At 38.5% G+C, this 27,627-nt stretch overlaps 1 protein-coding gene across 3 annotated transcripts in view; it reads left to right on the top strand.

Moving 5' to 3' along the window:
• PKIG (cAMP-dependent protein kinase inhibitor gamma) overlaps positions 1-27,627 on the top strand; it is an 84,360-nt gene that overhangs the window by 12,265 nt on the left and 44,468 nt on the right. For 2 of the 3 annotated variants that reach the window (XM_069495940.1, XM_069495941.1), the window contains exon 2: positions 2,339-2,400. The exons of the other annotated variant lie outside the window; for it this stretch is intronic. The gene's annotated coding sequence lies outside the window, so the exon portion shown is untranslated. The remainder of the gene's footprint in view (positions 1-2,338; positions 2,401-27,627) is intronic. 3 annotated transcript variants of the gene reach the window in all.

The following is a 27,627-nucleotide window of genomic DNA, read 5'->3' as shown; positions in this document are numbered from 1 at the left end:
GAATTCTTTCTCTGCTATTTACTAGTTGTGAGACCTCAGACAAGTTACTTGACCTTACTATGCCTCAGTTTCCTTATTTGTAAAATGGTGATCACAGTGGTATGTAGATCATGAAGATTAAAGAACTTAATGTATGTAGAGTACTTAAAACAGTACCTGGCAGACCTTAAACACATTATAAATATTTGCCATGATGTTGATGGTGATGATCAATAAGAGTCAGCTGGGTTTATTCCAAGCCCGTTTGAGTTTTGCTATTGTAGTTATAAAATAATTAAATGTTATGTTAACTAATGAAATATGAGGGCAAAAAGTAAAAAAGATATTGCTTTTGTAAGTTGAATGTGTTTGAAAGACCAGACAAAGGTAAATGGCTAAGGAAAAAAAATTTTTGTCAAATTAGTGGTGGAAGAGACCTGAAAAAATTGAAGAAAAAAATTTATCAAAATGTAGGATTCTGCCTTCAGAATACTTCACAAGTGTCTTTCCAGTAAAAACTGGAAACGTAGACATGCATCATGGATGTGGTTCATGCAGGAATTTTTAATTGCTTAAGCTTATTTTCAAAGAAAAGGCCTTGGTCTAGTATCAAGTATTTGGCAAATAAACATACATTTTTAATGATTCCTCTTTTTAACTGTATTTTTAAAAATGAATTACACCATTATTGATCCTGATCACATCAGGGATAGAGCTTCTACTTTATTTCTTTTTAAATTGTTATGTATGGGTTACAATTCATCAATTGAAATGAATAGTATCATCAAGCCCTATTGGACATTTACATTGTTTTTCAGTTTTAAGTATTATATATATATATATATATATATTTATTTAAAGGCTGGTCAAGCGAAGCAGTGGGAGAGTTTTAAGTATTATAAATGATTATCTGGTGGTCTTCTTTCCGGCTAAATCTTCTCTAATCAGTATGTTTTGATCCAAGGACTTCAGAGGAATTCTTCCCTTCCTTATTGAGGGGCCTAGATTTCAGTCTGGGAGCCATTATAATATCATAAAAGAGGGCATGTGGCATTGCAGATCTAATTTTGCTTTTGGATTTAGCTCCTTTTCTTCTGTGGACCACTCACTTATTTTAATTTTTTCTTTCTTTCTTTCTTTTCTTTTCTTTCTTTCTTTCTTTTTTTTTTTTTTTAAAGAGATGGAGTCTTGCTCTGTTGTTCAAACTGGAGCAAGGTGATGCCATGGTAGCTCATTGTAGCCTCAAACGCCTGGGTTCAAGCTTAAGCGATCCTCCTGCTTCAGCATCCCATGTAGCTGGAACTGCAAGTGCATGCCACCATGTCCAGCTAATTTTTAAAATTTATTATTTGTAGAGACAGGTTCTTACTATGTTGCCCAGGCTGGTCTTGAACTTCTGGCCTTAACCCATCCTCCCATCTCAGACTCCCAAAGTGCTGGGATTACAGGTGTGAGCTACTGAGCCCAGCCCCTTTAATTTTTAGTTTTTTAAATTAAATTTTACTTTTTTAGAGACAGAGTCTTGCTCTGTCATCTAAGCTGGAGTGCAGTGGCATGATCATAGCTCACTGCAGCCTCGAACTCCTGGGCTCAAATGATCCCCTTGCCTTAGCTTCCCAAGTGCTGGGATTGCAGGCATGAGCCACTGAACTTAGCCCAATCACTGATTTTAAATAATGTTTAATATACCAAAAAGTCTGGACATCCCAGAGAGTTCAGTGTCATGGAATTTGTCCTGATGTGACTTTTTGCAGCTCACATTGCACTTTGTTTGAACTTTTCTTTTTATAGCATTTCTCATAAATAAATTCCTCCATACTTGCTTTTGCATTCATTTTGTTTTGTGTCTGCTACTAAACTCTTAGCTTGTTGAGGACAGGAGTCCTTCATTGGACCTTTGCATATCCAAACATATAATGAGTGTTGAATTTGTGTTTGTAGAATGAGTGAATGAATCAATATCAGTTTCTTCTGTTATTATGTAGCCGTCTTTAGTAACATTTTCCTTTGAATTCATTGTCAGTAGAGGCTCTTGCCTTTTCAATAGGTCAGATTCCATGTTAAAGCAAAAAAATGTTTATTAGGTTATTTAAATGTTATAAGGTTATATTAAATGTTCATAAGGTAATTTAAAATGTAAACAAAGGTAGAGAGAATGGTATAAAGAAACCCCCATTACACATTATCTAATATCAACAATTACCAATATTTTAGAACAAATTTTGATTTGGGATTGGGGTAGAGAAAACATGAGGACTTTGGGATGTCCATTTTGGGAAGAGAAGCAGGGCAGTATGGTGGGCAGGGTAGAAAAAGGAGGTTGGTGGTCCAAAGACAAACCTGCCTACCTATCTTATAGGGTTGTCTTGAAGATTACATGAATTGATACGTGGAAGTGCAAAGAACAATGCCCAGCACATGGTAAGTACGACTTAAGTGTTGCTGCTGCTGCTGCTGCCATTACTATCACTACTGTATATAGCTTGAGGGAGCTGAGAGTGGTGGCCGTGGCACTTTCTACCTTAGTGACTTTGGACACCAACCTTTCCTGGCTGCAGTTTCTTCATTTGAAAAATGAGAATAGTAATAGTGACTTATACATAGCATCTTATACCACACAGGCAGTGAAATAATACATGTAAATGTGTTCTGGATTAATTAACATTAATCACAATTTTCCAGAGTAGTGTTCTGGTCTGCAGGGTGGGGGAACTATGCTTCTGGAGTTTGTATGGGAGTCAGGCCAGTTCCTTCTATGGCCTTTCATTCTGAGACTGCATGATATTTGCCCGAGTCATTTGTCAGACTAGCAGATAAATATTATAACACAATAAACTTTGTTTCCATTTGCAAAATGTTTTTTAAAGCATGAAAACAGTTTCACTTTATGTAGTTTGTCCATATATGCACTGGAAATGAAATGCTTATCAACCAAGTTGATAAAGGCTTAAAAATAGTTTTCCTAAGGAGCTATTTGCTGGGGATTAGTGTTGGAAAAATTTTGTAGCAGAATCTCTTTCCCTATCTTTGAAATACAAACAGTATCTTCATTTGTCTAGACTTTTCTTATAACAATTTGCTCAACTCCTAATTAAAGACAGCTAGTTCTGTAATCCACAGATTACTTAGCTACTTTCCCAAAGCCAGAATTTCTCTAGAAAATCAGTTTTCTTTTAAGTGAAGACTAAGTTTTAAACACTTTGCCTTCTCCTTAGTACTGCAAAGAATTATAATTATGTAAAACATTCATCCAAACCAAACACACACATATCTGTCTGAGATAAGAATTAGATACTGTGGGAAGAGAAATGAAATATCTCTGATGGTTATAATAATTTTCTGCAGTGTTTGTTTGGACAGGACAATTGGCTGTCATGTCCCCTGGGTATGAGAGTTACATAAACCCAGGTCCAAAAGTCAATGCTCTAGACTTGAATTCTCAGAAAGTTTTAAAACTTTTAAAACTTCTTTTAAAACTACCACTTGCCATTTAGGTTTGACTGTTTAAAAGTTCAACTTTTATTGTTTCAGATGTTAAAAATTTGTGATTTATAGCATGTCCTTTTACAAACTTCTTTATCCTAACAAATTAAACCCTTACTCTATGCCTCCAAATAACAAAAACAAATACAAGATACAGTTTTATCTCAAAGTGAGCAATATCCTAATGTTACCATTTGACCCCATGACCTATGAAGTCTTAGTTTTTCCCCCATAGCCTGTTCTATTTAAATGCTCTAGTACACAGTCTTTTTTTTTTTTATTGATTCTTTTTCCTGAGATTTCAGTATATTTTGTTGATAATTTCTTTGCAAAGGATATGGAACAAATCATCCCTAGTAGTCATCCAGCCATTGTTATATTAGAAGATGTGTTACTTCTGATTTAAACTTCCATTTGAGAAGGTTGACAGGAGAAACTTTGGGTTTTTATAATTATAGGAATCTTTTGCTTTTATTTGATACATATTATGTCTCTTTGAGTGAAAGGAAGTCAGAAGGGGGTCTAAATATACTCCTTGATCTTTCTTATTAATCATTTAAAAATGAAATTTGGAACTAGTTTTAACTTCTGAAGGAATTGGGAATTTTTTCTAGTACCTGCGGTGTACCTTAGTTTTTTATGTATGGGACCTTTAGGACCAATGTTATTCTTTCATTTAAACATCTACTGTGTGCTTACCATTGTGTTGTGTGTTTTACATGTTTTAAGTCATTTAATTCTCACAGAAGCATTGTTGGGCAGGTATGAGGGGATTTGAAAAAGTTTGTAGAAAAATAGAATTAAAAGATAAAAATAAAAAATATAAACTTTATTTCTCAACATAAGCTCCATCAAGGTTAAGACACTTTTTTGTAAGGGATGATACAAGCCATTTAATTCATCCTTAAAGAACTGAGGGTCCTAGGAATTCAACCATGTCAATACTGTCTTTTTTACATTATTAACTGAAGAAAAATTGATTCCCTTTAAAGATTTTTTTTAAGATTAGGAAACAAAAAGAAGTCAGAAGGAGCCAAATCAAAGACTGTAAGGTGGACGTCTAATGATTTCCCATAGAAATTCTAGCAAAATTGCCCTTGTTTGATGAAGGAATGAGCAGGAGTATTGTCATGGTGGAGAAGGACTCTCTGAAGCTGTCCTGGGCATTTGCTAAAGGTTTGGCTGACTTTCTTGAAATACTTTCATGATAAGCAGGTATTATCATTCTTTGGCCCTCCAGAAAGTCAACAAGCGGAACACCTTGAGCATCCCAAAAAACTGTTACTGTGACCTTTGCTCTTGATTGGTCTACTTTTGCTTTGACTGGACCTCGTCCACCTCTTGGTGGCCATTGCTTTCATTGTGGTTTGTCTTCAGGATTGTACTGGTAAAGGCACGTTTCACCTTCTGTTACAATTCTTCCAAGAAATGCTTAAGGATCTTGATTCTACTTGCTTAAAATTTCCATTGAAAGCTCTGCTCTTGTCTGCAGCTGATCTGGGCACAAAGGTTTTGCCACCAATTGAGGGGAAAGCTCAACTTTAATTTTTCAGTCAGAATTGCGTAAGCTAGCCAGTTGAGATAGTCTGTGGTGTTGGCTGTTGTTTCTGCTGCTAGTTGTCAGTCCTCTTCAGTGAGGGCACAAACAAGATTAATTTTTCCTCACAAATTGATATGGATGGTCTGCCAGGCTTCATCTTCAACATCGTCTTGTCCCTTCTTAAAACAAGCCATCTCTTTGTAAATGACTGATTTCTTTGGAGCATTGTAAAGCGTTTTCCTAAAGCATTGATAATTTCACCATTCTTCCACCCACACTTCACCATAAATTTGATGTTTGTTCCTGCTTCAATTTTAACAGAATTCATATTGCTCTGATAGGGGCTCTTTTAAAACTGATGTCTTATCTATTTTAGTGCCTTAAACTAGATCCTGTGCAGATATGTTATAACAATTTAGTACAAGTTTATTTTGGTGCAAAAAAAAAAAAATTTGAAATCGTACATAGTTTTTTCATAGTATGCATTTCCCATGAACTTTTTGAAGACTCCTGGGTATGATCTAAATATCCAGTTGCTTAAGATAAAAACTACATCTTCCTCTTTGGTCTCTCTCACCCTCCTGTCCACATCCAGTCTGTTTGGTTATAGTGCTATAGCAGCAAAAACCCACCCTGCTGCAATCTGGGAGCCATCAGACAATGGCAGCAGTCTCTTTGCTAATCTTCCTGATTTCTTTCTTGCCCCATTATAAAATAAATAAATACACATATTGTATATGCATGTATATAAATCTATTCTCCACCTAGCAACCAGGGTGACCTTTTTTCTTTCAACTTTGAGATAATTGTAGATTCACATGCAGTTATAAAAATTAATACAGCCGGGCGCGGTGGCTCACGCCTGTAATCCTAGCACTCTGGGAGGCTGAGGTGGGCGGATCGTTTGAGCTCAGGAGTTCGAGACCAGCCTGAGCAAGAGCGAGACCCCATCTCTACTAAAAATGGAAAGAAATTATATGGACAGCTAAAAATATATATAGAAAAAATTAGCCGGGCATGGTGGTGCATGCCTGTAGTCCCAACTACTCGGGAGGCTGAGACAGGAGGATCCCTTGAGCTCAGGAGTTTGAGGTTGCTGTGAGCTAGGCTGACGCCATGGCACTCACTCTAGCCTGGGCAACAGAGTGAGACTCTGTCTCCAAAAAAAAAAAAAAAAAAATTAATACAGAGAGATCCTATGTGGCCTTTACCCAATTTCCATTAATAACATCATCTTGCAGAGCTATAGTCCAATATCACAACAAGGATGTTGATACTGATACAATCCACCAATCATGTTCATATTTCTCCACAGAGTGATCTTTTAAAAACATAAACTTGATCATGTCACTCTCAGCTTAAAGCACTTCCATGGCTTTCCATTGCTCATGGATTAACATCCAGACTCCTCAACAGAGCTCCCCAAAGCCTGTGGAACTTAGCTCCTGCCTGTCTCTCCAGCCACATTGTTTTTTTTGCTCACCAGGTGCTAGCCAGGGGGCAGCTTCCTTCTTTTCCTGGAACCTATGCCACTAATTGCCCCCTCAAGGTGTTTGCACTGTGCGCTGTGCTCTCTTTGCCTGGGATGCTGTTCCCCAGCATTTCACATGCTGACATCTCTTCCTTAGGGCTCAGCTCAAATGTCACTTCAAGGCAGCCTTCCCTGACTACTCCAACTTAGCCTGCTCTCCACCCTATTTAATTTACTCGTTACTTCATTTAATTTTTTTCATAGAATTTGTTACTGTCTGAAATTACGTTATTTGTTTAATTGCTTTTAGTAAAAGGTAAGCTAAAGAGAGTGGGAACCTTGTCTGTGCTACTTTTTGCTTTGTCTGCCATGCCTAGAACAGGACATGGTGTGTAGTAGGCACTTGATAAATGAATGAATGAACTTTATGGATGAGGAAACTGAGTTTCGAAGTGATTAAGTAACTTATCTGTAGTCACATAGTAGTATACTAGAACCATGAGTGGAAGACACAGGCACAAAGGCGCCAAGGGAGCGTTGAGTTTGACCTATTCAAAGGACAGGTGGGACCATGAGGCTGGTGGGGGATAGACTGTGAGAGGGAAAGTGGTACAATTTCAGACTGGAGTAGTCAGGAACCAGGTTACCTCGGGCTTTGCAGACTGACAGGAGTACAGATGTCATTCTAAGCACAGTGGGAAGTATTGGCAGGTTGTAAGCAAGGGGACACCATAAAACAACCTGGTCCGCTTAGCTCTGGAATTTTACTCTGGTACTGGGACCAAAGTCCCAGTCTGGAAGGATGCTTTCCTTTTCCTTGCTTTGCACCTATATGTACACTTTTTTCTTTGAGACCATTTCAGGAAAAGGACTCTGGTCCTGTCACCTTCAGAATAACACCCATTAATCACATCACATTGGTCCTTCCAGTAGGGAATTCAGGCAGAATGATGGGTTTGCTGGAAGGAAAGGGAAGACACAGCATGTGCTGGGCTTTGTGTGTGTTCAGGAGGAGGCACCACGTGGCACCCAGATGAGTACCTCAGTGTGCCCTGGCCTCTGATGATCGTGCAACATAGCACATGCAGTTTAGAATTCTTCGGGACCACCCTCAGCTTTATGTTAGCACAGATGATATTTCCAAGTAAAGTGTACTGTTTGGAGCAAAGCCTTTGGATCAAGTTTCATCTGAGGCAGTATTAAAAATAAGGGCAAGTTCATCAGAAAGCAAATGCAGCAGCCTAGATCAAAGAAAGATTTCACCATGCACCTTCTGCAAGAGACTGTGAGAAGCCTGCAAAAATATGTAGCAAAGAAAGACATAACATAGCCCTTGTCTTTAAGGAGTTTAAAGTCTCTTTAGAAAGATACCTGTAGTCTGAAAGGTAATTGACACTGCGGGGCAGTCCTATGTTAAGTTTCTGAGAGAAGGACTCCCGAGGAGAACAGCCAAGTGATGGCTGAGCCTGGCAAGGCTCACAAAGGAGCTGATGCTTGGCCAGCATTCTAAAGGATGAATAAGAATTAGAGTCAGGAGGGAGAAAAGGTATTCAGGTGGGATGGGGAGAGAATAAGATCAGGAGATGTGTGAGAAAAAAATGCACTTGAGTATCAGAAGCATAAGTAAGATCTGTCTGTCTGGAGTATATTTAAGAAGGGGATAGAAGGAAAGAATCTGATTGGAAGGATTCTTGGTCAAGAATTTCCAACTTTCTGTTCATACAAGTAACTCAGGGTGGAAAAATGGGCAGGTGCGTGGGTGAGTGACTATTTACGGAGATATGATGATAATAACTATGACTTCAGTAGTGCTTTCTCTGTGCCAGGCTGTGTTCTAAAAAACTTTTACTTATTAGCTCACTTAATCCTTATAACAGCTCTATGAAGGTAGGTAATATTATTAATATTATCCTCATCTTATAGATAGGGAAACTGAGGCAAAGAGAAGGAAGGTAACTTGCCTATATTGACAGAGTTCTAGAGTCAGTGCACTTAACCTCTGTTATGACCTCTCACTTAATGAGGGCCAGATGGATTTTTCCCCTCCAGCTTTTATTTATGAAAATTTTAAAACATACAGAAAAAAAGTATAACAAACATCTGTATCAGACACCTAGATCAAACAGTTGTTAACATTTTGCCGCATATGCTTTATCTACATATGTGTATGTACTTCAATTTTTTGCTGAACTATTTGAAAGTATGTTATGGATATGATAATTTGCCCCTAAATACAAAACAAAGCTTGGAGACATCCTGGTCTCTGTTTACTAATTGCCCATTTGAATAAGGAGGCAGTCAAATATTGTGACAACCAAAAATGCCCTCCCCTCCTCCCACATTTCCAGAAAGCCCTCTACCAGACTGTGCCTGTTGAGTGTCATTGACTTGATTAGTACCCTAATGAAAGGAGCTATAGGTTAAATTAAAAGAAAATGTGTGCTCACAGAAATGTATAATGATTCATTGTTTAGATAATGAAGGTGGTAGAACTTAGCTGTATTGCTCCTTTTTGTTATACAACCACATATGTTCTAGATTTATGTACAAGCATTCACTTACTCCGTTATACCCTACCACCACCACCACTTTGTTCCTACCACTGTGGTGGTTCCTACCACCACTACCACTTTGTTCCAGAAAGGCTGCATGACAGTTCTTGATTTATTTAACCATCGAGTGTCTCCCCACTGAATCAGCTAGGTAATATTTGTAATTCCTATGCTTTTCCATATAAAGGGACTCGAAGCAGACTCGGGGGCCACACAATAGTGAATCTGTTTTTTCGAGCTTTATTTGTCCCTGTTTTGTTGGAAGTACTGAAGGTTTTATCCCAACTATACTACTCCCTGTACTCCACCAATCTCTTTAATTTTCACTGTTTCCTGTCTAAGTTCATTTGTCAGACTTATCTCAAATGCCATATTGTTCACAGACCATACACATTGTCTCTCATGGTATGAACCACAGACTGACTCGTGTTACGTTTGATTGTGTGTTTCCTTTAACTTCCACATATATTTCAGTGGTAATTTCCTGGGCAACTCCTATGTAGCAGGCCTTCATTTAGATCCTGGACATAGAGAGGCGAATATCTCTCCTAGATGTAATATGCTGCTTCTTTTGTTTTCTTGATAACTGAAGTGGCCTCTTCTTCCCTTGTATCCTCTGTAGTATCTGGTACGTTGCCTTGCATGGGGTTATTCATATATATATTTCTGAATTCAAATTGAAATAAAAGGAAACATGCAAGTACTTCCAAGTCAGATCTGAATTTAAATCCTGGTGCTGCCATTAGGCAACTTTGGATAAATCACTTAACCTCTGTGCTCCAGGTTCCTTATCTATAAAATATTGATAATAACACGCATCTTACAGGGTTGTTATAAAGTTTATTTATTTTGCTTTTTATTAAAATATATATATATATATATATATTTTTTAGAGACAGGGCCTCACTCTGTTGCCCAGGCTGGAGTGGAGTGCAGTGGCATGATCATGACTCACTGTAACCTTCAATTCCTGGGCTCAAGCAATCCTCCTGCCTCATCCTCCCTAATACCTGGGACTACATGTGCACACCACAATGCCTGGCTAACTTTTTGATTTTCTGTAGTGATGGGGTCTTGCTATGTTGCCCAGGCTGGTCTTGAACTCCTGGCCTCAAACCATACTCCTGCCTTGTCCTCCCACGGTGCTGGGATTACAGGCATGAGCCACCATGCCTGGGCTGTTATAAAGTTTAAAGATGAATAGTGTGATGTGCCTGGCAGAATTATTGGCACATAGGAAGTGCCCATGATGTGGGAGTTTTTGTACAGGAGGCTCAGTCATTCCTTTAGGTCCCTCGAGTGAGCAGTGGGTGCATTCAGGGTGCGTTTGGGATCTTAATTGTCTTAAGGGAAATGCTTGCTTATTCTTGGGGCTTCTCCAAGAAGAAACAGGATCTGGGGAAGGTCTGGCCCATTGCTGATTAACTGTTCCCTTTTTAGAGTCAATGATCTGAGTCTGTGTTTTGGAACTACTTATATAATGCATACCACCTGTTATTTGTGTATTTTTAGAAGTGGGAGTCGAGTAATCCTAATCCTGTCAGTAAAAGAGCAAACTGTTTACCAGAAGCAGAGCATTTTCTTAACACTGACTCACACTGACTCATCCTTCTCATTTTCCTTCCCACCGCCTCATAACAACCTTGCAAGGGAGAGAATTTTGGGGGAATTCAGTTGGCATACTTTTTTTTTTTTTTTGACTTTACAAAGTTGAAAGCTTGAAGGTATCATGTCATTAATTCCATCTCAGGAGAGGCTAAAGTTTATGCTGCCTTGAAGTGGCCAGTATGACCCATACCATGTAGCCAAACATCTCACATAAAAACCCTTGTCTAGTCAAACCAATTCTGTGGGCTGAGAGGTTAGACAAGTGCCTGAAGTGTACATGTTAAAAGTAAACACATTTTGCTCTTTGAAAATTGTTGTCGCCTTAAATTCTGTTGAACCTGGAAAATTTCCTTTTCTGAGATAGGAAACCCAAGCAGAATTAGAGCCAGAGCTATGATGCTTTCACAGATGGATTTGAGACGACAGACACAGAATTCAGACAGCACATTAGAGTCAGCAAAATGGGGAAGGAAGGTTTATAGATCAGAATGACTAATATCCTTATGCCTTCATTCGACACTCATTAAATGAATATTTACTGATCATCTGTGATATGCCTGGTGCTAGGGTTATAACAGTGAATAATAGAAACATGGTACCTGCTGTCATAGAGCATAGTAGACCAGTTTATTAATTATAAAAAAATTTTTAACCCAAATTTTACATACGATGAAAGGCTCATGACAAATGCATACACCCATGTAATCAACAACCCATTACAAGTAGGGACTTTTAACTTGATACTGTGAGTGAAGGGAAGGATGGGTTTTGAGCGAGGCCCAGACTTGATGCCAATTCGTAGCTAAGAACTGGGACAGGGTGAGGAGATGGGGCGGTGGGAGAGGGTGGCAGGTACCAGTGGGGATAGGGCTGGAATAGGCAGTGGTTTGCTGGTGGGTAGGAGCTCCCAGCTTAGGAACAAATCAGAACCTTGGTTTTCCTGAGATGTTTTGAGCAGAGGACAAACCCTTAAGTGCTTTGTAGGATCCAAAGTGTCTCCACAAAGCACAGTAGACTGTGTTTTTTCAAGGTCTTCCTGGAAGGACTCCCAAGCCACCGTATTTTGAAGAAAGCTTCCTGAAAATGGGGGGTGGGGGGTGGGGAGCGACTACAGAGACAGGATTTCTCCCAACTTAATTGACAAAACACAGGAAAATAATCACCTTATTGATTTGTTTTTGTTCTATGGTTCACGTGACATTTTTCCTTTTCTAAGAGTAGGGTATTAAAAATTTTGTTACAGTTCGGAGTTTTATGGATTTATTGAAGTTTAGTATCATTTAAGTGTTCTATTTTGATATCTGGATTTTTGACAGGGTGCCAGAAATCATTTAACATGTTACTGTGCTATTTTACTGATGTTGTTATTCTTTTTTTTGATGTTGTTATTCTTATAGAAAAGATACTATCGGTAGAATTATCCTCAGTGTTAGAAATTAAGAAATGTTTTACTTTCAGTTAAAACAGACAAGCAAACATAAAAATATATTGAGAGGTCCAGGTCTGTTCTCCACCTTTCTTTTTTCCCTTTTGCAAAAACCGTAAGGAATAGTGCTTAACAGTTTGCTGCCAAAACATAAATACATTTACAGAAAGTTCATTTCTTACTAGATTTTTTGTTTGTTTCTCCAAAGCTTGCCAAGCTCTATAGGTTTTACATAAACTTACAAATATTTTTGTACATGTTGGCCTTAAGCTAAATCCTTCTAGTATCCACACTGTCTTGTATATTTCTGTGTCTAAATTCAGAGATATCATTCTTTTGGTTTTAGGTAAATTATAGAGTAGTTTAGGCCCACATGATTGAAGCTCACCCACAGTTCTTCAGTAATACTTAAGGATTTCATCTGAAAAACATCCTGCTCATACTCTGAAAATATTTCTTTCATCTTAGCACTCCCACCCATTTAGTGTGTGTGTATAGGTTATCTTATTTATTGTTCCTCATATTTTTTAACACGAAAATACTTGTTACATGGTAAAGACAAAGAACCCAAGAGTGGGAAGAAATATTAGAGACCTCTTCTGATTATAAAGTTTATTGCTGATTTATTACTGTGAACAATTAAGTCATTTACTGCCTAAAATCTTTTTATTTTCTGTCCTCATGTAGCTGAATCTCTAAGCTTAAAAAAAAATGTTTGGCTCAGTCAATAAATAAGTTATCCCACATATGTGACAAGCAAAACTTAAATATTAGCCATAATGATGTCTTTTGGGCAATGATAGTGTTAAGTTTATGGAGATCTGTACTAAATTTGGATTCTTTTTTATTTATGGCAAAGTAGAGAGCCAATAGGTATTTGTTGGTTTTTTTACTAGTTTTCTCAAATTGGTATGTGAAATCATACTAGATGTGTAGGTTTAAGTCTCCTTCATGTGGTTTCCTTTCTGCTAAGTCTTTAGAATATGCCCTACTTTTCAAAAGGCCCCACTCATTACTTTTATGATAGTGGAATAAAAATTTCCAGTTTGGAGAGCTCATTGTTCTTCAAGCCCTCCAGGATTGTTTGCAGTTTGAAAATAAACTGCTGGTAGGTTTATGTGTCTTGCAATATGAGTGATTCATTAAAATTAAGAAGGGGACCATGAATCTTACCTACTCTGTTAAGGCCAGATATAAATAAATGATTTTATTAAGATTTTCAGTGTATTTAGAGTACCCTATACTTAATGAAAGGGATTATACTTTTCATTTCTTTATACTCCCCAGCCTTTCCTGAAGAGTAAATATTTGAAAGAAACTATACCCTTATGCGTTGGTCTCAAAGAGAGAGATATGGTGGTGTATAGGGTGCAAACATGAGACTTGGTGCTATTTTAGCTCCAAAGGCTTTTCCATGTCTGAGAACTCAGGAGGGAGCACTTTGCATAGCAGAGGACCTAGGAACCTCACTATTTCTCCTAAGTTGACTAGCTTTCTCTAAGGCTACCTCTGTAAAATCACTAGTCATTAGGAGTGAAACTTTCAGTCTTTAAGTGACCACAATATTTCTTAAAAAGAGAGAATGAATATATACTTTATGCTACCCCATTCCATAATGTAGATGTGTTTCTGAAAGATAGACTACTTAGATATACTTGAGTCCTCTTCTAATAGGGAGAGTTTGCTATTTAAATTGTCATCTCATCATTGTGTTAGTAGTAGTAGTTGCAGTAGTAGTACTAGTAGTTAACATTTATGTAATACTTTGTATGTTTTATATACGCAGCTTCCTTTAATCCTTGTAACAATCCTATGAGTTGGGAATTTCATTCTCTCCATTTTACAGGTAGGAGAACTGAGACTTGACAAGTAGACTATATGATTGGTTTGTTTGGTTGGTTTTGGTAAAGTTCAGGTACATTTTGTCCTATGCTTGACACTCTAAAATAGTAAGTATCTGGGTAATAAATAATTTTGTGAGATATAAAATCGTCTTGTCTTTTGCACTGTTCTCTTCTATTCCATTCCTACTTCCAACTGTCCAGTCCAAGCTCACATTTCTGGCCAGGCGTGGTGGCTCACACCTGTAATCCTAGCACTCTGGGAGGCTGAGCAGGGAGGATTGCTTCAGCTCAGGAGTTCGAGACCCTATCTCTGCAAAACATAGAAAAATTAGCTAGGCGTGGTGGTATGTGCCTGTAGTCCCAGCTACTCAGGAGACTGAGGCAGGATGATTGCTTGAGTTTAGGAATTTGAGGTTGCAGTGAGCTATGATCATGCCACTGCCCTCTGGCTGGAACAGAGTGAGACTGTCTCAAAAAACAAAACAAAACAAAACAAAACAAAAAACCCAAAACAAAAAAAACCAAGCTCACATTTCTTTTAAGTCTAAACAGTCTGCCTTTTCCCAGCCTCTCTTTACTTTAGTCCATGCTCCTGCTGAAGTTATATCCAAACTCTACTTTGCACACATCACCCTGCCACTTAAACTATTTTAATCATTTATCACCTATCACCTAAAGAATGATAATGGGCTTTGGCTCTGAGTGGCCCTCAGTAAGAACAAGCATCTAAATATTTCAGTGTGTCTCAGTTTCAGAATAGCCCATCTCATCTGACTTTTTTTCTTCTTAAAATAAACTGTTTTTTAAAATAAATTACTTGTTTTGGCCAGGCACAGTGGCTTATGCCTGTAATTCCAGCACTTTGGGAAGATCACTTGAGGCCAGGAGTTTGAGACCAGCCTGGGGAATACCACAAGACTTCGTCTCTACAAAAAAATAAAAGAATTAGCCGGGCATGGGGGCACACATGTGTAGTCCTAGCTACTCAGGAGGCTGAAGCAGGAAGATTGTTTGAGCCCAGGAGTTTGAGGCTGCAGTAAACTATGATTGCACCACTGTACTCTAGCCTGGGCAACAGCGAGACCCTGTCTCTAAAAAGAAAAAGAAAAAAAAAGGGGCCTATTAATCTATAAAGAGCTTTTAGAAATTGATAGGACAAAGACCAATAACCCAAGGGCTTGATTCCAAGCTCTCCTTTGAGTTTTCCCAGCAGGGGGCTCAGACAACATAGAACAGAGACAAGCCATCCTTTTGGTGCCTGGACCAAATTTCTGACCCTCAGAATCCCTTAATTAAAAAAAAAAAAAAAGGTTAATTTTTAAATTTTTTTTAGAGATGGGGTCTTGCTGTATTGTCCAGGCTTGTCTCAAACTCCTGGCCTCAGGTTCCTCAAGATTCTCCCACCTAAGTTCTCCTAAAGTGCTAGGATTAGAAACTTGAGCCCCTTACACCTGGCCATGGAAATAGGCTATTTGTTGATAGGAAATACAGTTTTTCCTAGTTTGATGTTTGATTTTGACTTTGCTAATCATGATTTTTGCCATGCAGAATATTTTTATTTATACATAGTCAAATTTATCAATATTTTCTTTAACGACTTTTGGATTTTATATCATTGTACTTGGAAAGGTCTTCCCATGGTGAGGTTATAAAATGTGCCATGTGTTTTTCTAGTACTTACATGGTTCCATATTTTTGCATTTAAGTGAACAACTTTGAGTCAAATCTTTGCACACACATCTATAATGATTTCTTGTGGATAAATTCTTAAAAGTGAAATAACTAGATCAAAGGGCATGTACATGCTTTTTAAATTAATAAACTTTATTTTTTTAGAGCAGTTTTAGGTTCATAGCAAAATTGAGCTTCAGAAAGTACAGAGAGTTCCCATATACCCCTGTGCATGTACCTTTAGGATTTCAGTATATATTGTCAAATTGCCCTTTAGGAACTTTATGCCAGTTTCTATTCTCACCTACATTCCAGATCTCCACAACACTGGGTATTATCATTAAAAAGAAATCTTTAGTGAGGCAGATGTAAAGCAGAATACCTATTCTAGTCGTAAGACTAAATTTTCTTCCTTCTGAAATTTATGTTTACATTAGTCATTCCATTATTTTTGATTGTGGTTGGGGATAGCAGAATACCACCAGCCTTCCTTCCTTTGCCAATTTAACAAAAATTATAAAAGTAAAACATGTACACAAAAATAAACATTCAGATAGAACAGAAAGGTACAGAGGAAAAAGTTAAAAAAACACCTCCTGCTTCACTTGCCCTAGCCAGGCCTTGTCCTGAAAGCCACTTGTATGTTACTTTAATGGTTTTTTGGAGTTGTGGTAATTACCTCCAAAAGTCAAATATATATAAACATGTACTTTCTTATTTGTCTTTTGGACAGCTACTTTGAGAAGTAGTAGCTCTGTATTATTAGAATTGCAGATGTCTTTAAAGGCTCTGATGCTTGCTTATCTTGTTGAATTTGTGTTTCTCATTTGGCCTCAGGAAACTTCCCATACTTTCTTGTATGCTCTTCCATGCATTTGGCATATTTACAAGGATGGTAGTAACATTCATCATTTTAGGTGTTTGTGGGAGGGGGGTTTCGGAGTAGTGTCCTGATCCACTCACTCTTTATCTTTTGACTCACCTCTGAAAGATGAAGAAATTAGCCCTCCTCCACTTCACTCTGCCTCTTTTCTTCCCTCCATCTTTTTATATTCAAGTGCGATATTATTTTATTCATTTTACCAATGAGCTACCAGCGATCAGAGAGGTTAAGTGATTTGCCAGAGGTCATTCAACTAGTAAGTGGGGGAGGGAGCCAGGATTTCAACAGCATGCTCTGACTGTGCTACATTAACATAGTCTCTCCACTCTGTTCCCCCTGGCTACTATCTCTCCTGACCTTCCTGTTTCTTCATTATACCACTTCCCTGTGAGTTTAGGAAAAGGTAGTTGGTCTGTATTCTGATTGTGGCATCAAGACTTGAAAGCTTATAAATGAGGCTGGGTAAGTCACTTTGCCTTTCTTTGCCTCCATTTTTTCTTCTACTCAATGAGAATATAAACACTTGTAATGAAGTGTGTTTGGCACAGGAAGTAAGACAATCTATGTGAACGTCCCCATGGAATGCAAATATCAGACATTATTATTACTAAAGAGCTCAATAAATATTTGCTGATCTAACCATGCAAACCAGCCATGTAGGTTATGGACTTCTCATGGCATACATGAGTTTTTTGGAAAAATCTTTTGGTTTGTTAATTCTTTTTTCTTAAAGTGGCATTTAAAAAAAAATCCATGGTTACTGTTTTAAAACAGTTCTGTTTTAATTTTGTTTCTGTTTTGAAATGTTTTTATGCAGACACAGAAGGAAATCAAAAGTCCACAGGAGGAGCAGGCTGGCTACTTAAAAATGGCACCAATGACCTGTTGCTGTTTTCCCTCTTTATTACTTGTCCAGTATTCATGTCAATCATTTTCGCGTGTTATTTCGTTTATAGCCAGTAAGTCCTGGAGCCAAAAAGGAAGTTGAGAGGCGAGATTAGTCTGATACATACAGTCTGATTTATGTCACTGTATTGTAGTGGTCTGTTTTCTTTTTTGCTTCTCTCAGTTGACCATAACTCTGTCCAGGGATCACATATATCTTTATACCTTCAGGATCTGGTGTAATTAGGTCCCCAACAAATGTTTATAAATGAATGAATGTTGGGAATGTTCTTAGGTTTTCTGTATAAACTGCAAGTGGTTTGTGATACCCATTGTCAACAAAAAGCAATGTCCATCAAAACTGTTGCGGTTTCCCTAGAACAAGTTCTTGAACTTGATCTGTGGACCTGTAATGTATCCAGAGATGGCCTTCAGGAGTGCCACAAACTCCCTGAAATTATATTTGTGTGAAGATATACATTTTCTGCCAAAAAGGGTCTTAGCTTTCATCAGATTCTCAAAGAGATATATGTGACCTAAAGTGAGTAGAAATCACTGCACAAATTATGAAAAGGTTTTCAGTGGTGTGCGATAGTTCAGGCAACTTGATTTTGCACACACACATATCAATTTGTTTCTTGATCCTGCTTGATAAGTAATATATGACCCAGATATCTCAGCATTTGAATATCTGGATCAGATCAGCTTGACCCGTTGTTTCATCCTGTGTAGAAGTCCAAAGTTTCCCAAGATTCTGCAGATTCCTTGGGGGTGAAGGTGTGACATATGCTCTCCTGGTCATTTCTGTCGCCTCTTTCCCTGTCAGCCCAGAATTGAAACTTAGTCCCTTCCTTGGTTTTATCAAGAACAAAGAATATATTCACAAAAATCATTTCTAAGTGTTATTGGCTTTGCTCATGATTTAGGGGTCCCAGGAAGAAGTCAGCAGAAAATCCAGACTTCTGCCATCTTCTTGGCTCCTGGCTCCTTCCCTTTTTTTCATAGCTCACAGACTTCCCCTGGAATTTCAGTTCTTCCTTCTGTGTTGTGCAGAGCTATTTAGCAACCCCCAGCTTTTATTTGTTATTTTTTGCATTGCTGAACCCAAAAAAGGAGACCGACAGCCAAGAGGGCCATCCTCTTGGCAGGAGCCTCTCTCTCTAGAAAGCATATATGATTATAAAGAACTTTTCTTTTTTCTTTTTATATATATGCTTTAACATCTCAAATTTCATGAAGCCATCTTAATAAATTCTGTAGGTCTGTATTTTTATTAAGAATCTTCTTTACTTCACTGTGAATGTAGCCCTTACAATGGGATGGGACCTATCACCTCATTGAAGATCTTTTTTTTTTTTTTTAGACAGAGTCTTACTCTGTTGCCCAGGCTAGAGTGCCGTGGCATCAGCCTAGCTCACAGCAACCTCAAACTCCTGGGCTCAAGCAATCCTTCTGCCTCAGCCTCCCAAGTAGCTGGGACTACAGGCATGCACCACCATGCCCGGCTAATTTTTTCTATATATTTTTAGTTGTCCAGCTAATTTCTTTCTATTTTTTAGTAGAGATGGGGTCTCGCTCTTGCTCAGGCTGGTCTCGAACTCCTGAGCTCAAAGGATCCTCCTGCCTCGGCCCAGAGTGCTAGGATTACAGGCGTGAGCCACCGTGCCTGGCCCTTCATTGAAGATCTTGTACTTACATAGAACAAAAGAGGAAGAACATTTTTATTTTGAGATCTAGTTGCTGTCTCTAGCCCGTAAATTGAGTTTCTTCCTGTTTAAGTTCCTCCAATTTTATTTTCTTCATCCCCTTTTTTCCCCAAATAGTAATACCTTTATTTTAATGAATATAACATTAATATTTATTATATAAAAATTAGAACAATGTGTTTTGTACAATTAGTTAATGAAACTCCCTCTGTAATCCCACTGTCCAGAGATAGCCTCTATTAACAATTTGGTATATTGTATATCCATTTAGAAATTTAAATGTATGTGGCAACAACAGCAAAACATTGACGATGAGCCAGGTACTGTGCTTTGTCTCATTAACTCCTCACACACTCTGAGATGGGGGGCTTTGTTTACTAAAAATAAACTTGAAACTTATGGCTAACTGGTGACTTCCTGAAACATATTTCCAATATTTGCTATTTTAAGCAATATACAATAAATAAGACTTATCAAACTATGTGTTCTTGTCTGATTTCTCCAAGTAATGAATTTCTACAACTAGAATTGCTTAGTTCAAAATGTATGCGCATTTAAACTTTAGGTTCATTTTGAGAGAGGTAATTAAAAGTATAGGCTTTGTAGTCACACACACTAGTATTCAGATTCCAACTGCCACTCACTGGCTACTCATTAAAATTAAACTGTGCCTCAGTTTGCCTGTGTCTAAAATGGGATAACAGAAACCTCCTGTGGCTGTGAGGATTAAATGAGATGATGCTGCAATGTTCCTGGCTAGTGTCCAGTACATAGGAAGAGTGGTGTACAAGACAGACCAGGTCCCTCCTCTTACCAAGCTGACATTTTAAGGTAGGATGGGAGGAGGTAGTAGTGAAAGGCAAGCAGTAAACAGATGAACAAGAAAAAGAATGATGTTGTGCAGATAATTAAAAAGAAAGTGATAAGACAGGTAGATGAGTGGTTATCTTAGGTTGGGTGGGTAGGTGAAGTCCTGTAGAAGAAATGACATTTTAGCTAAGGTCTGAATGACAAGGATATTTTTATATTTCTAAAATTCCTAGAAATAGAATCATGGGATCAAAGATTACATGCATTAAAAATTTTTGGTCAATATAGTACTGACAAATTAATGTGAAAAATGTTGTATATAATTTATGTTTATTTATGTTTATATCCTTTATCCCCCTTATGTATAGACATGCCTCTCTCGTTCACCATCACCAGAACTTTTCTCCTAATGTTAAAAAGCAGGGTTGTCAAAAGATTGTCTTAGGGACCTTTCCATTTGTCTTCTAATGAGCTTCATTAGCAGGGGGAAAAGATAAGAAAACCAGTCAGTTTCTTTGAGGAATCCCATCTATTTCCTCTCCCTAAATTAATTGTCCACCCTCACCCATTACACAACAAACCTTTCTCTTCACTTACTATATTTTTTCTTTACACCAGATCCTGCTTGCATTCTGTGACAGGAGTAGAAGCTGCCGACATACATGTTGGTTAACAACCACTTTTCCCTCTTCAGAATTAGGCAATGCCTGGCTCAGGGGAGATGTGGATCAACATTGCTTTTGCTATAAAAACAAGGCAACCTTTAGAGGAAGGCTAGTTTTTCCAAACAAATTCATTGGCAGGGTCTTAACACCTTCTGTGAGTTAAAACTGTGCAGAAGGCTCTGCATATCTTTTTACAGTTACAGTGCACTATGACAGCTTCTGCCTTAGAATCGGTGGGGAATAAGACCTCTTTTGTTAGTTTGCAATGTGTGTATGATTACATATTGTTTGTGGATCTGTTCTGGAAGCTTTTCATCACCGTATGTTAACTGTACCCTAAGAAACATTCTCTATGTAGGTCTTGAGCAGGGCTCAGCATCAGGACAACAATATGGTAATTAGATTATAGACATCATTCAGGTACTGTTTTGTTCATTTATGGGACAGTTGTATATTTTTATAGAATATACATGTATTAGAACTTAATTTCTGATTATGTAGTTCAAACTTGTAGATAAATGGATTAAAAAGTCACTTGTTCTTAAAATGCGATTTCTTTTTATAATCTTTTAAAATTCAGCAACTTAAATAAAACATCCTGAGGGCAACATGTGTTAGGGGGTCTGGGGGTGGCGTGGGGAGGGAATGTGTTTGGTGAAATTGTCCAGGAGCAAAGCACCGCTTACTTGAAGCCCAGAGATTTGTCATCCAAATATGTGCAGATTGCTGGTGCTATAAATAGTTTGAACTCAAGTAAACAGCCTCTTCCCCCTAACTGCTGCTTGGCCATTATTCATTCAGATGCCAGAACAGGCTGGAGAGCAGCATCTCACACCAGGCTCAAGGCTCTTATGTCCAAATCTTGGGCTGCTTCTCTGTTGGGCAGAGTGGTCAGCTACTCAGGACTTGAGATGACCAGGGGTGACAGATAGTCACCCACTTTAGTTATGCCACCTTTGGCTCCCACCCCTACCCAGCCTGATGTACAGTTTTATAAAGTCGCCTCTGCTCTAGAGTAGCACTGATCTAAGATTCCTGGCAACTATTAAAAAGCCCTAGGGCCACATGGCTGTTGCCTGAAGTAGATTTAGGAGGCACTGAAGTAGATTTAGGAGGCACAGACGTTCTCTTTTCAGGGCAGAAGCATGCATGGCTCATTTCTTTCTTTGGAGCCAAGCAAGAAGAGCGGCACTGGTTGTCAGAACTTCTGTGAGCTGCTTGTGCCAGCAGCTGATCTGCTTATGCCAGGCAGGCAGGCTGCTGACATTTCAAGAGTCCCTTTGAGGACTCAAGCAAAATGCTGACATTAGAGCAACTGAGGACATTCCATGGTTTATTACTATATTTCCATTGGAAAAAATAAGTCTCTTCCTCTCTCTCTTTTTTAAATTACTGCTTCAGCTGCATTCATTTACAGTGACTCTTATGTCAGATGACCATGAGGAGGTTGTGAATAATTTGACATTTTTTTTGTCAAGGGGACAGATGATAAGAAATGGTAGAAAGAATACTGGATTAAGAATCAGGAAGCCTGGATTCTTGGGCAAGTTACTTAAGTTTTCTTAGCTTTGATTTCTTCATTTGTCAAGTAAGGAAAGTCCTTTCTCTCCTATTTGGTGAAGTTGATGAAAAAATTTATGTAAAAGTACTTTCTGGACTATACTGAATGTATATAAGTGTGTAAGTAGAATGTAAAGGAGAGGTGGGACAGTGGAAAGAGCTTGGGCGTTAGAGTCTTACGAGTCTAGCCCATAGTGACATCAAGCAAATGGGTAATGTCTCTCAGCCTTTACCTTTTCATCTGTAAAATGGAAATATCAATATTGCCTTGCAGGAGTGTTAGAAGGATTAGAAATAACATATGTAAAGTACTGACAAATGGCAAACAATAAATAGCAATAATTATTATTATTGCACTTAATGTGGAGATATTCACTCGGGATGATTTAGGATTCTAAACCTGAGGAAATATTCAGTTTATAGATGTAGAGGTTAACAAAAGGCCCTGCTAAAAACTGATAGCAGTAACTGATAATAATAGATAACTTTTAAAATCAAAGTAATACATGAACATGACTTTTAAAAAAAAAATCTGAGTCCAGAAAGGCATCCTTCTCCTGCTTACTCCCTCACCCCGAGGCAGCCATTTTATTTTTCTGCTTTTATTTCTTGTAATGGTTACTTCCATTTCTTTTTTAAAATTAATTCTGTTTTGTCAGAATGGCACATGCACATAGTTTTGTTTAGTCCTTTTTAAGGTCAAATATCATTAAAAACTTAAAAGCCAGATGTCCCCTGCCCCCACCCCTTCTTTGCCCACCCTCATCCTGTTCCCAAGAGCATACACTTTTGATCCTGTTAGCTGTTTGATCTAGTGTTTAGCTCTATATATCTAAATAAGATGGCTTATATACAACTATCTCTGTTTTTTTTTTTAAATTATGTTATGGAAATGTTCAACATGTACAACGCTAGAGAGAGTAGTATAATGAATCCTCATATCCCATCTGTTACCTGGCTTCAAAAATCAACAACCCATGATTAGTCTTGTTTCATCTATGCATATAGCCATTTTTCCTGCTACTAGATTATTTTGAAGTAAATTCTAGACATCATATCATTTCATCAGTAACTACTGTAGCATGTATCTCTAAGAAAATAAGGACTTCTTTTGTTTTACATAACTATATTACTATTATCACACATAAAATAACTAACCCCTTATTAGCAAAATAATAATTCAATTAACTCATAAATATCATTCCAGTCTGATCCAAAAGAGGACCTCACATTCTATACTGGTCTTTCTTGACTCATCAATTTTAGACGCTACCTGTTGACTTCCTAGGATGGCACGTGAGGCCTTAGCTGTTTTGTACTCACCACAGCCCCACTCACACTCCTTCTCCTTGCCCTTTCTCCCAATATCACAGTGTTTGGTTAAATCAATATTCAGTGTTTTACCATGTCATGGCATTGTAAATATTATTTACTGCTGTGCCAGTAACATTCTAATTATTTTCCTTTCTGTATTACTCTTTTTCCTGAATTAATAATAGCTTCTTCTTTCACATGCTTAGTTTTCCTTGTTCCTTATTGCTAAGTCTTTCCACATTTTCCCATGGACTTCCAATACAGTTTTCATCAAACCTGTTAGGGAGTTTGTCAATTCCGTTTACCTGTAGCTTTCCACCCTCCTGCTCTAATCAGACTGGTCCTTTCTAGGCCTATAGCTCAGTTGATGTCCCAGAGCTACCTTCATCATCGTCCTTGGCCTTCCTTTCACCTCTCTCTTGTTGGATCCCTGGTTTTTAAATCCTACTTCTTTCTTAGTTTAAACCCTTGTTTAGGTGAAGCATATTCTCTAGTTTACTGAGAAAACAGTGCATGAGAGATCATTTGTTCTAAGTCCTGAAAATGTCTTTATTTTGCTTCACTAAGTATAGAATTCTAGGTTCCAAATTATTTTCCATTAGAACTTTTTCTAGCCAGGCATGGTGGCTCCCACCTGCAATCCTGGCACTTTGGGAGGCCAAGGCAGGAGGATTGCCTGAGGCCAGGGTTTAAGACTAGCCTGAGCAAGAGCGAGACCCTGTTTCTATTAAAAAAAAAAAAAAGAAAAAGTAAGAAAGAAAGGAAAGAAAAAGAAGAAGAAAAATCAGCTGAGTGTGATATCGCATGCCTATAGTCCCAGCTACTCTGGAAGCTGAGGCAGGAGGATCGCTTGAGCCCAGGAGTTTGAGGTGGCAGTGAGCTATGATGATGCCACTGCACTTTAGCCTGGGTGACAGAGTGAGAACCTGTCTCAAACAAACATACAACTTTTTCCTTAGAAAGCATTGTTCTATTGTCTTCAGGCACCAGTATTGCTGGCAAGAAGTCCAATACCAGTATGATTCTTTTCTTTTGAAACAGTCTTTGTCCCTCTGGAAACTTTTAGGATTTTTTTCTTTTGAATTCTGAAAGGTTTGGAGGCTGTATCTGAGTATGGTCCCACTCAGCACTTTTCAGACTTTTCAATTTGAAGATTCATGTCTTCCTTTAGCTGTGGGGAATTTTCCTCATGATTTCTTAGATAATTTCCTATTGTCCTTTTTTTTTTTTTAATTACTACTTAGTCTGATATTGAACTTCCTCTATTGTTGTTTCATGTCAACAAGATCCTTTATTTGTATATTTTCCTTATATTTTGAAAGATTTCCTTTTCTTATTTTCTGGTCCTTCTGAATTAATTTCAATATTCATATTGTTAATTTTCAAGAGCTCATTTTTGTCAGTTTATTTATGTTTTATGGACACAATATCTTCAAAATCTCTGAAGACATAAGAATTTTTTTAAAGGCTTCTGATTTTTCTGAATTTTCTTCTCCATAAAGGGTCTGTTCTTCAGAAACCCTGTGATGCTTTTTTTTGCCATTTGCAATCAATAAAAGGCTCCTTTTAGGAGATAGGCCTTGGTTTCTTCTGGAATTGATTGTCTATTTGTCCCATACGCCTCTACCCTGCCTGGGAAGCTGCTGGAAGCTTTATGGGCCAAGTGGCAGTGGCAAGTGCATTAGGGCACACGAGCAGGAGCAGCAGTTAAACTGAGGGCCCTTCATATGTCAGAATGAGGAGGCCATTCTTTTACTAGAAGCCCTAGATCAACCCCAAGCAATTCATTCAATTTATTTAAAGATGCCTCCTGTCTTTGCCTGTGGTTCTACGGAGCTTTCAGGCCCTCTGTGTGCCACAGGTATGGGACTGAGGGGCTGGCTGGCACAGCCTTGCAATGGATCTCCTAATTTTCAGCCCTTCTCCTAAATCCTCCTCTTCATGCCTTCCGTCTTCAGGCCCTGCGTCTCCCTGGGGTTCCACACAGTTGTTTGTCTCTCATTTCCGATGGTGCTTTCTCGTCCCTGTGCTCTGAACTTCAGCTTTCCGATGTCACACTTTTATGAACTTTTTCTATCTTTTAAAAATTATTTGAAATGAAATCCCTTATTCTCTAATGATCCTTTCCACAGAGAGAAGGCCGAATTGTAGTTTAGGAGACATGGTACTTTTTTTTAAAAAAACTATGCTGTTGTTTTACCGCAGACTGGACTAAGTAGGGGGTGTGTGTGTGTGTGTGTGTGTGTGTGTGTGTTTAGAAAACATTTATTGAGTTTCCTGTTCTGTGCCAGCCACTGTTCTAGGCAGTTGGGATAGATATATTCAGTGAACCAGGGAGACATATTGTTGGGGCCTCAGCCTCATGGAGTTTACAGTTTGGTAGGGAAGCACATATAACATGTACTTATCACATATGTTAAGGGTTTTGAGAGAAGAAATAGAGGGTATCATCATGGGAGCAGTACAGCAGGGTGAGCTAAGAGAGAAATTCTCCCAAAGGAAGTGACATTTAATCTGAAATCTGATGGCTGAGTAGGAGTTAACCAAAACAATAGGGAAGGGCCCTTCAGATTTGTATTTCGAAGTGCAGTGGCAAGTGAGAGTCTCAAGCCAATAGAAGGTCTTTCTACTGTTGGAGCACCAGGCTGTGTAACCTCAGGATGATCTCCTGCCTTCTCTGAGCCTGGCATTGCCCACCTCTGAAATGAGGCAACCACATGCTCTTTTCGGCTGTAAAAATCAATGCGTCCAAGATTAACATTAACCTGAGTGGAGGTCCATCTCTTTCCTGACTGCCGCAATCTAAAACTTATGTCAGGCTGGTGGGAAGCAGTTCCAAAAAAGGCAGGGAGGGGACAGTGCATTATCCCGTGAACCTATCCATTTTCTAGGCACATACTTACAGGGGTCAGGCTTCCCTTCTGCCAGCTCTCCATGGGACATACCACATCAGCCATCCAAAGGGGACCAGGAAGTGGAGCCTCAGAACATCAAACACCAAAGAAAAAGCAGCTGCATGGTCTCCGGAACCAAAAAAAAAAAAAAAAAAAGTATTGAACATGTCTTGGGGTTGACTGCTCTGCACCACCCCTCCCAGGTGACTTCAGTTTCTGATTTCAAAACATTGGTTTGAGTGTGTGGTTCCTTCTCTGGGGCTTTACACTAGGAGGTTGGTGGGATGATGGATGATTTTCTTCCTTTTTTTCCTGTTCTATATTTTCTTATTTTTTACAATAAATATGATTGGAAAGATATATTTACAATAAATATGATTGGACAATAATTGGAAGAACAAAATATAATTTTACTTATAAATCTCATTCAATATGCTTCTCAATTAATAGTCTAGAAAAAGCATGGACCTTCTAGCTGTAGGGCATAGTGAATAAGTGAGTTTGAAGTGGCATGACAACTGAAACCTGCCTTCAATGGGATGACAAGCTAATTGCATTTTATAGCAGCAGTTTGGACAGGAAAGTGGGTAGTGGTGGCCAGAATTTATTCACACATTCCTTTCAACAGGTATCTGTCAGTTACTAGTTGAACAAGTTAATCAGTCTGTGTCGGGAATCTCCTCATGTGTCAAGTGGAAATAAGTATCATACCTACCTCATGGGGATCCTTATGGGGATTAAATGAGGTAATTCATATAAAGCAATTGGAATATTACTTGGCATATGGTAACATTCAATAAAAGTTTTTGGGTTTTGTTTATGGGTTTCCTTATTTTATTAAGGGTCTCATAAAATGCAACACGGAGCTTTTCCTTAGGAAGTTCAGATTCTAGCAGAGGAATAAGACCTGCCCCAAAATAAATATTCCCCAAAGGAGAAAAGGATGTTTCCTAAGAGAGAAATGCATAGTTCCTAAGGAAATTCCGGGGAAGGAGAGACCCTTATGGACTGGAGTAAGGGGTGGAATTAAGCATAGGTAATCAGCCAGAGTTTCCTTCATCCTCAAATGGAACTGACGCTGCTGTCTGTGAAAAACAGCCAAGTTGCCTGCAGGAAAGCCCTTTGAGAGGCAGTAGAGCACAGGGGCTGGGGGCACAGGCCTGGCCCCATATGGTTCCAAGTTAGAGCACAGGCTCTGCCCCTTACTCCCGTGGACCTTTGAGCAGGTTGGCCAGCCTGGCCATGCGTCTATTGCCACAGCTGTAAGGTATGAATGTTCATAATAGTGTCCTGCACCAGACTGTTGTGAGGATTACAGGAGATAGTGTTTAGAGAG

Source organism: Eulemur rufifrons, chromosome 20, assembly GCF_041146395.1.
Source record: "Eulemur rufifrons isolate Redbay chromosome 20, OSU_ERuf_1, whole genome shotgun sequence".
NCBI classification, from domain to species: domain Eukaryota; kingdom Metazoa; phylum Chordata; class Mammalia; order Primates; family Lemuridae; genus Eulemur; species Eulemur rufifrons.
The sequence above is the reverse complement of the archived record's forward strand: the minus strand, read 5'-3'. Positions and strand labels throughout refer to the sequence as shown.